A 10533-nucleotide genomic window follows, 5' to 3' on the forward strand; every position below is an offset into this window, starting at 1 on the left:
ACGACACCCTGAATTGGTATGTCCCGCATAAGTATGTTAAAAAGTAAAGAAGGCAGTACCAAACCCCGAGGCACACCCTTAGTCTGCGAAAAAGTCTCGGAGGTAAAGGAACCGTCAGAACAGAAGAAACGCCTATCTTTTAGGAATTCCTGAACCCATGCAAGAATGTAAAAAGGCGGCCGAATTTCGTCAAGCTTGTTTAATAGTATAGAATGCTCTACGCTGTCATATGCTTTAGCGATATCCAAAGTGACTAAAGCCGCGACCTCTTTCTTCTCTATTGCAATCCTAGTTCTGCTTTCCAAATTTAAATGTGCGGTACAAATAGGGCACCCCCGACGAGACCGCATCTGAGAGGCACTGAAGGCTTGTATTGCAAGGACGTGGTCTGTAAGACGGCTGTGAACAATGCATTCAATAAGTTAACTAAATTAGACAAGAGAGAATTCGGCCGAATGCTATCAATTACAAAACCCTTGTTAGGATCTTTGAGAATTAAGATTATTTTCGCAATTTCCCATTCAGGAGGGAGACAAGCTGTCTCCAGGGACACATTAACCATATGCAGTACGTCCGAGGTAAATTCTTCCACAAGAGACTTTAACATACCGATAGAGACCCCATCGCATCCGGGAGCTGCAGGTTTGAAGCCAGTTACAATGGAAGATAATTCAGAGGGTGTAACCGCAATGAAGTCTGCGCGCGGAGGGGTAGGACGAGTGGAACCGCCAACCGCGCTTCAAAGTGCAGAGCAAGGCCTTGTGCTATCTGGTCAAGTTGTTTTTCTGCATCCTTGGGTGGTAACGCCACTGACTGTCTAACATGAGAGGATGGCGTATTATGGTTTCGTTCCATGAATCGGTATAAAGCTTTACGGTTATTTGGGCTTGATAGATAACTGTTCAAATTTGCACTGTACTCCTTCTTCGCCTTACCAATGGTCCTTTTAAACGAAGCCGCGAAAAAATTGTAATGTATTCAATTCCGCGGGCAGTGGTTATGAGAGAGGGTTTTCCAAGCAGCTTTTCTAAGTCTATATGCTCTGTCACACTCATCATTCCACCGCAGGGAACGCTGTTTGTTATTGACCGTAGACTGCACCGTGAACACGGAACACTCAGAGGCCCCTAACACGGAATAGAGAACTTGGTTAGCGCGATCCAAGTTATCAGATGATGCAATGGAGGAGAAAGAGGATTGCACAAGTTTTTTGAAAAGTGTGTGGTTTACGAGTTTTTGTGGAGCCGCAGTCGCCCTTAGGGGAGAAGCTGCTATTGTGAAAGATATCGGAAAGTTGTCGCTGGAAGTACCACAATCCACTGTAGACCACGAAGAAACCTGCACCCCTTTCACAGCCAATGTTAAGTCAATAACAGACCGAGAATCGGAACGCAAGAAAGTAATTCCTGGACTGTTACAGCAGCGCACGTTCCTTGCCGACATCCATGACCAAAGAAGCTGGCCACATGCATCAGTACGAAAACCCCAAATGACGTGATGAGAATCGAAATCACCAGCAAACACCACTCTATTGTTAGACCACAAAATAAAATTTAAATGATCTGTGCTGTGGACACCTGAAGGAAAGTAAACATTAGCAACGGTAAGGGGAGCACACTGTGGAATTGCGATATCAACAGCCAACAATTCGCAGTCTGGTCTTTGAATCTGGTGTGACACATGCGCGCGATGAAAAAATTTAGAAGAAATTAATGTCAACAAGCCACCACCCCGGCCGCAATTGCGATCGGCTCGGAATACCCTAAAAGTTTTGAGAGAGAATGGCCTATAATAGGAGTAAGCCAAGTTTCTTGAAGTAAAATTATGTCTGGGTCGAATTGTGAGACAAGGTTCTGTAAATCGTGAAAAGAAGATACGACTGAACGACAATTCCACTGTAGTACCTTTAACCCCGCCATTGTTACTGTAAAAGCAGAGAGGCTGTGACAGCCACCTTTAACACATCAGTTTTATGTGGATTACTGGAGAACCTTTCTTGCTTTTGTTGCTTGGGAGGGCAGACTTCGACGGAGAGGAAGGAGCTCGACGCTTCTGGGAAGGATTCGCCATCTCGACGTCCGTAGTGCAAACGGTAGAGAGGCTGGTTGGTATCCCCGGCACCATGTACATGCACGGACGATGACGCAGCAGGAGTAGGAGCTAGGGGAGAAACACCAGAGAGGCTATGAGATGGACTAGTTGATGAAACGGGAAGGCCGACAGTTGAATGAGCAACCTGACTTGAAATGACCTGGGATAGAGCTTCACTGAATGTAGTCAGCATAAGGTCCACAACAACTGCAAGCGCCTTCTCGACAGCTGACACCACAGACTGTCAGCAGCGCCTCTGCCTCAGAACCAGATGACGTTGCAAGACCCGCATAAGATTGCCTCTTCCGATCTAATTGTGCATAAACATCAGCTCTAGAGCACCTTCTCTGCTGAATGATGTCCAGAACATTCTGCTCATCGGAACGTTTGGGACAGCCAGCATCATCAGCCGGATGAATGCCGCCACAGAGACTGCAAATGAGACGTTCAGATGTGCAGTGGTCTGCGGAATGGTTCTCCCCGCATAGTCGTCCACGCGTCGCAGATTTGCAAGCTTTGCTGCTATGACCGAAACGCTAGCAGTTCCTGCATTGCAACGGACGAGGATGTAGCGGGTCGACTCGGTACACTATGGGCCAAACCTTTAGTTCAGACGGTCATGAAGCTCCTGCAAATGTTTCAACCGCAGACTCTGTCGGCGCACGTGAGCCATTAGCATCTCTGGTGCAGAGGTAAACTGATAACACGCCAGCACCGGTGCCCTGAGAGTAGTCAAGTAGTTGCTGAGGAGAGGCCGATGGGTCCACGCCGCGGATGATCCCTTATGAACATGCGAGCTGTTCTGGAATAAAAGACTTTACTGGAAATGACGCGAAGGATGTGCAGCGCAGCAACACCGACACGCATTGAACACCGAGGAACGGCACAGAATGCCCCTGCGGCCGAAAGAGCGCACTTCAGAGATTTCCAGGTGGCTGCTGGTAACAGCCTTCAGCTGCTCCTGGATCATTTTAGAATATCTAAATTTTAGGGCCCCGTCTCCAGTGGGTACAAGCGCCACTGGGATGTCACTGAGGCCATTTCGATCGAAAGAGTCCAAGGCAAACTTTAGGCCGGCAGGCTGGCGAACCAGGGAGCTGGACCCCCACCCGGGGAAGCTAAACACATTGCACGAGGCCTAAGGGGACATTGACCCTAACTATCGGTACAGCAATAAAAAAAAAACACCTGGCCAAAACCCCAACACGTGGAACGGCCTCAAAGTAGAAGGAAGAAGGGAGTCCTGAGGATGCAACAAGATCAAACACAGGAACAGCGGCAGGAACCGGCAGGCCGCAGATCAGCGAACGGTTCGCTCTTGCGAACAGAATCGCAGAGAAGCCTGGAAATCGTCGCCGTTTTCTTCAACACTCGTCCTTGTGCGATACAGACTAGTTGGATACAACTTAAGTCTGCAGTGAAGTCCCGCCCGCGTTCAGGACCACCGCACAGGATTCCTCCACGACAAAAATGCAGTCCGCTGTTAAAACTTCTGTTGTCACCTAAACAAGAAGCTAATGAGGAGAAAAAAGTTTTAAGCTCTAGAATTTTGACACCTGGCTTGTTTAATAAAGGTAAACATTAAAAAGCTGATTCCGTGTACTTTTATGACTGGCTAGCGGAGTAATACAGTACGCCGCGGACCGTGGTCCAGTGCTAACAACTACTGTTTTTTTAAGTCGCATCAGCACGCGGCCACTTCCGGAAATTTGCCAGACCAAGTTCGAACGAGTGTCAGGTTTGAAGCCTACGCTTCGTGGCACTTCATCAAACGCAATTGATCCGACTTAATTGAGGCCTCATTTCACCGAATCAGACAATATCAGAAATGATTAAAAAAACTGGAAAGCATGACAAGCAGCCTTCCTTCCCACGTGTTAAAACTGCCAGCCTCTGGCGCTGTGGAAATAGTTGGCGCACAGAGAGCGCCACAAATCCCTGGCACACGTGTACTGACATCGCATAGCACACGGGCGCATTAGCTTCTTGCCCCCATAAAAACGCAGCCGCCGTGTTCGAACCCGACCGCGACGGCTGCGTTTTTATGGAGGAAAAACGCTGAAGCGCCCGTGTGCTGTGCGATGTCAGTGCACGTTAAAGATCCCCAGGTGGTCGAAATTATTCCGGAGCCCTCCACTACGGCACCTATTCTTCCTTTCTTCTTTCACTCCCTCCTTTATCCCTTCCCTTACGGCGCGGTTCAGGTGTCCAACGATATATGAGACAGATACTGCGCCATTTCCTTTCCCCAAAAACTTATTATTATTTTATATTATTATTATTATTATTATTATTATTATTATTATTATTATTATTATTATTATTATTATTATTATTATTATTATTATTATTATTAGTTTGCGTGACTGCACAAAGAGGGCGCCACGAGTCAGAGAGTTCATATATTGTAGCCGACTTACTAACACCTTCTTCTCAACGTCAATCGCATTAATCGACCGTGAATTTTTATTTTTACTTGTTAGGGCACATTATTGACGTCCTGAATTTTCTCGCAATGTTTCGAAGTTTCGCAGAGCCTATTAGTGGTAAAAAAAGTTCTATATCAAGGAAGTTGCCCTCCTAATTAGCCCGCCGGCGCATGTTTTAAGTCACCTCCGCCATCTCTTGTTCACGTTACATTATTAATCAACCATTTACGTATGTGTTCAGCTGTGTGGAGAAGGAAATTAATACCGTTTTCCTTCCCACTTTAAATAATTTAGTCAGCAATGTCTTCGTTGCTGGCATCGCCGGTTTCTCAGGGAATACAAACTGAGTTATCGTGTAACAGATATATAGATCTTAGCGCGCGTAATACTTATGCGACGTTGACTTGGCACTAAACAGAGCGTCTCAAGCTTGATCGGCCCACAGGCATAACGCATTTCTGCGCTGCAGTAATCTCCGTGTTGCTGTCTTGGCAACGTCGTCAAAGTTTTATGTTCTCTTTTATATCTGACGCGAGCATTCGTTTTCTAGGAAAATCTAAAATGTATTCTCTTCATGTAGGACCGCCAAAGGGAGCTAAATGTATGCACGATGTTAATGAAGGCAGAAAACTTGACGACGGTGAAATTTTACTAGTAGAAAACAAGTGCTTTGCTGCTTCGGGTCTTGGGAAAAGTATTATAACGCAGCTCACGAGGAGATTCGCCGGGCGAAAGTGATAACAAAACTGTCTTTGTAAGAAATTTATACTGCATATTAAGGCAGCGGGCCTGGTCATTTTCAAGCGTTTTCATAATGCTTCTAAGTAAGCGACTGGAAAAGCTAGAGCAAAAACATTATTTATGATTTTCCTTTTGCTTTCACGGAAGGAGGAGATTTATGGAATATATTAGATTTGCTAATGACACAAAGTAACGCTGTTAGAAGAAGCGTACACTGCTAGGAGAAATCCTAATGAAGGACACATCATAAATGGTGAAGCTCTCCTTATGCCTTCATTTTTGTGTATTACTTTGAAAAAGCTCCTTCAGCATATTTCGAGATACCAGCTTGCTTGGAGACTGCAAGCGGATTTCTTCTGAAGCTGAAAAACAATAATAAAACGTAGTGCTGCAAGCATTTCGGTGCTGGCAATGTCCGAAGATGCGTACGCGGCTGATATATCATGCAGAACGCTGATCTGCATCATCAGTACACGCGTATTTCTTTACGTTTATACTCCACTTCAAGAGTGCAAGCTAAATATTTTTGCAGGAACGCTATAAGAAGGTCGCATTGAAATTATAGATTCATACTAAATCCTCCAATGGCAAACGTTTTCCTCATGTATTGTATTCTGTTTCTTGAAAACATATAGCTTATGATTATCGTCTTAAAGAAAACCTACACAAAGATAATAACATATTTACGCTGCCATATAAATAACGAGAAAATATAACGTACAGACGCCGCCATTTATAAAGCGAGGAAATATGCACGATGCAGACCGCTATAGTTTATGCCGCAGTAGCTGTGAGAATATGAATTGTGGGGGTGCTTCATTACGACCAAATCCTTTTCGTTTGAAGCCGACGTGTCACGTAATGAGAGAGGCTCTACCGACCCGTTGCTCTTGCTTTAAACTGCGTGTGAGGCCCGAAACAGAACCGCCAATAATGTTTTAGCAAGTTAGCACATCGACCCGCACTCGGCGACTCCACCGACCTTTGTATCTTTGTCTGAAGCCTGCTTGATCCTGAAGCAATCTAAGCGGGCCACTTAGATCCCGTGACCATGTGACGTCATCATCACCTGCTCACCGGATTGTGAGCGAATTGCCCATTGTGGCAGTTGAGAGATTATTTAATGGTTCGCCGCGAGAATTTGTTCCGGAAGAGCAACCTGGGTCTCACAAGCCTCACCGGTGGCAGCACCTGCTGCCGCACGGCGGTGGGGCATCGCTTAACCGCTGCACCAATGCGCCAGAATGTTATAAGGACTCCCATATATCTTAGTAGAGAATGACCAATTCCGAATATATGGGCATTAACCCAATAACGCTGTCGCGTTATACCGTTTAAGAGGAACATTAAGTGTTCCTTCCGGTTTTAGAGAGCCAGCACTAAGGTCCAGATGCACTAAGGTCCAGATGCACCGATTTCACCTGTTTATTGTCTGTAAGCTGCTTGACCTTGTTAACCGAGCCTCGAACAGAAAACCGAGGTGCTAGCGCATCTAATTCGCACTTTACCTAATTTTATTTTTATTTGTACCATCACAAACAAATGAAACGAGAACAAGACAATTTAACCGTGGACAACAAATTGGGAATCTGTTAACCGGAGGAATTTCAATAGTAGCGGAGAGTAATTTCGCTTTGAAGGCGCGAAGACTCTTCTCCAGAAGTGTTATTCAACCTCACTTGTATTTCCTCTCCAGGAGATAACATGTTGGGGCTTTTGTGTTGCCACCTCAGCTTTCTTGTTCGAGTTTCATTCGTTGCTGATAGTACATACAGCAGTGCCTACGCGCAACCACGCAAAATCGTCCGTCATTTTTTTTATTGTTTATATTAATCCCCTTGCTGCGTAACGCAAAAAAAAGAGAGACAAGCATAGCTAACAACATAATTATTCGAGGTGTGGATGAAGCTGTAAGCTATAACGGAAAGAGGGCGGGGAGAGAGTTTCAAAGACTCTTTTACTATTGTGGTCGATTCTGGAATTTTCCCCTAATCTCTTTCATTTCCCTTCTTCATGCTGCCTTCTATCCTTTCTTTCCGCTGCCCCAGCTCAGGTGCCGCTGATACAGTGATGGCAGATGCCGGGGTGAGCAAAAATCTTTTAACTTCTTTTTGTTATATTTTGATTAAACACTTACTACTACGAGAACATATTCGACGGAAGTCCGCCTGGTTGTGTTCTTGAAACAACAGTTGAGAGGAAACTGACGCCAACCAATATTTGATTTTTGCCAAACTATCGATTGAGGAAGTACGATATAAGTAAGGCGCTGAGCCAACTTCTGCAGAACGCTTGAAGTGCGATGCCCGGGATAAAATATAGTCGAGCGCGTTAGGACATGTTCACGTAAGGCTGGCCTAACACAAGGCTTCAGAGGACAACTCGTGATAAAGCACAGCGCGCACAAACAACCTTGTCAGCTCTGGCATGAAAACAGTCCATTTCAGCGCTCCCCAATCCCCGTTCGTGAGCATCTGTACAAATAACCATGAAATAGGCCAAACTAAGAAGCCAAACAATAAAGATAAACATCATCAACGTTGGTTATAGCACCAATTTACAGAATTTAACCGTGATGTTGTGCATCAGAAGTCACCGCCTCCAGCCTCTTACATCTAACTTATGGAGGCGTTTTCCTTCTATGGCTGAGATGTTGCAGCCACCTAAAGTAACGTTCACGTGGCAACCGCCTAACTTGCTCTGCCACTATTTTCAGTGCAAAAATTGCACGCTATCTCAAAGTGCTTGGAGTCTCGTGAATAAAAAAAACGTGAAGAATGGGCAGGAAAAAAAGCACTCCTTTCAACATTTTCTCCATGTCTTGCGAATTGAAAGCTGCAGGTCAACCTTCCTTTCATAGATTATGTGCTGTGATCTTGGTCATCAAGAAAATGGCAGAGAGGCTGAAAACATTTGAATAGGACCTAGATGTTTAGTTGACAGACTCTATGCCATGACGCAAAAGCCTTGCGCAATTATACTAATTGCAGTTAAATGCTGCAATTACCGCTCTATTCAGCGGGATGAAGTATCTGCTTCGTTGAGCTTAAATGGGCGAGTCCTGTTTACGGGACTCAACGGAGGCACTAATCTAAGCCCAGATTGAATGCCACCGTTTCGAGGTCGCGCTGCATTGCTTGCGCTCTTTTTTCTCAGCGCCGATCTCCCTTGTGTCCTATATAGTTTGGAAAATCAAGATAAAAATACCCGCCAGAAGGACAAGCTCTCATTCATCGTGATCATCGCAATCAGAAAAATACCACCAACACTACTACCAGCACCAATGAATTGTTATCACCTTCATTAATCAGATTGCGTCAGATTCCAGACGAATACCTCTTCAAAGCATAATCGGACCTTTCTTGCTCAAACCGCACCTATTCCCGAGCTTTCTAACATCATCTCCCTGTATTAGCACGAGTATAATAGAGAGAGACGGGCTAGTTGGTGACTATTAGTAGAGTGTATCTTGAAACCGCGCAAGAAAAAAGACAAGGGGCGAGGAAGAAACCAACAGGACAGAGCGCGGAACTTCAACTGGTTTATTACAACAGTGCGTCACTTTATACAATCATCGTAATCACGTGGTAACATGACGAACGATCATCACGTAACACTTGTGCGCAGGCGTGTTGAGACATCATGCCATCTAGATATGAATACTCTTTATCGGACAGGTTAACCGAAGTTTTGCTGACACCCGAGCCGGATTCCTTCTTGATACAGTAGGCCTCGTACACTTCTCTGCTTAGTTTAGACCCGAACATGTTGAGGATAGTGGTATCGCATTGGCGGGGGGAGGGCGTGTGGCCGACCATTGTCGCCACTGCCGTGGTTGCACGCCTCGGTTCCGCGATACCACTATCCTGAACAAGTTCGGGTCTAAAATAACAGAGAAGTGTACGAGGCCTACTTTATCAAGAAGGAATCCGGCTCGTGTGTAAGCAAAACCTCGGTTAACCTGTCCGATAAAGAGTATTCATATCTGGATGGCATGATGTCTCGTACACGCCTGCGCACAAGTGTTAAGTGATGATCGTTTGTCATGTTACCACGTGATTACGATGATTGTATAAATGTGACGCACTGTTGTAATAAACCAGTTGAAGTTCCGCGCTCTGTCCTGCTGGTTTCTTCCTCGTCCCTTGTCTTTTTTCTTGCGCGGTTTCAAGATGCACTCTACCATTAGCACGAGTATTGCCCCTTTTTGTCGTATCCTTGTTCCAGTGGCAGCAGGTACATTACAATGTTTATAGGATTGCCATCGCTGTGTTCAATGTCGCGAAATTTCTCATCCGTCTCCTCGAAACTCTCTTCCGTCCAAAAGGACGTCTAACTAAGCCTGTTTAAGAGGACGCGAGACGGCTCTAAATTTGGAAGTTGGAAGTGCGCACAGTCTCCTCTACGTCTGCTGACAGGGGGTCACACTATTTAACAAGGTGCCATCAAATGCTGACACCCGACAGACTGGAAGCCTTCCTTAAGTCAGCAGCATATAGTAAATGCTTAGTGCTCAAGTTTTAGTACTCATTCTTATAAAACGAAGCTCCTGGGATATCGGATGGCAAGGAGAATAACAACTAGGAGTTTGGCACATGTGCGGGTGAAGGAGCGTAGATCAGGGACACTCGTCATCCGGTCTAGTCAGTGGAAACTTCACGATGGTTACTCGAAACGCATTTTGATAAATTGGTTTTTTGGGAAAGGAAATGACGCAGTATCTGTCTCACATATCGGCCGACACCTGAACCGCGCCGTAAGGGAAGGGATAAAGGAGGGAGTGAGAGAAGAAAGGAAGAAAGAGGTGCCGTAGTGGAGGGCTCCGGAATAATTTTTACCACCTGGAGAACTTTAACGTGCACTGATCTGAATATCTGATTTAATATCCGATACGGGTCCCATTTGGACCCAAGATATTAAACTTATTTTTGGAAATGTGGCGAAGAGCTTCAAGCTTCCTTCACCTCCGCGCCACGGGTTCGCCCTGTATTGCACTGCCTCCGGGATCGACCCGGGACATAATAGCGAGCGCCTTTTTTTTTTTTGTTCAATCTTTGCTCTCCTATATTTCAGCTCTCCTACTTTAAGCACGTGGCAGCGATAGTGGCTCAGCTTGAGCCAGTGGGCAGGCCCGCGCACTTTCCTTTACATTCTTCCTGACAACAACAGCCAGCCAGCCAGCCAGTCAGCCGGCCAGCCAGCCAGGCAGCCAGTGCCCTGACATCGCACAGTACACGGGCACCTTAGCGTTTCGCCTCCATCGAAACGCAGC

The 10533-nt window shown here is 45.7% G+C and overlaps 1 non-coding gene across 1 annotated transcript; it reads left to right on the forward strand.

The window, feature by feature from the left end:
- Positions 1-10088: 10088 nt before the first annotated feature.
- Positions 10089-10281, forward strand: LOC144126502 (U2 spliceosomal RNA). The gene has a single exon (XR_013313529.1). It is a non-coding gene; the product is annotated as a U2 spliceosomal RNA (small nuclear RNA).
- Positions 10282-10533: the final 252 nt, after the last annotated feature.

The sequence above is a fragment of the Amblyomma americanum genome, chromosome 3 (assembly GCF_052857255.1).
Source record: "Amblyomma americanum isolate KBUSLIRL-KWMA chromosome 3, ASM5285725v1, whole genome shotgun sequence".
NCBI classification, from domain to species: domain Eukaryota; kingdom Metazoa; phylum Arthropoda; class Arachnida; order Ixodida; family Ixodidae; genus Amblyomma; species Amblyomma americanum.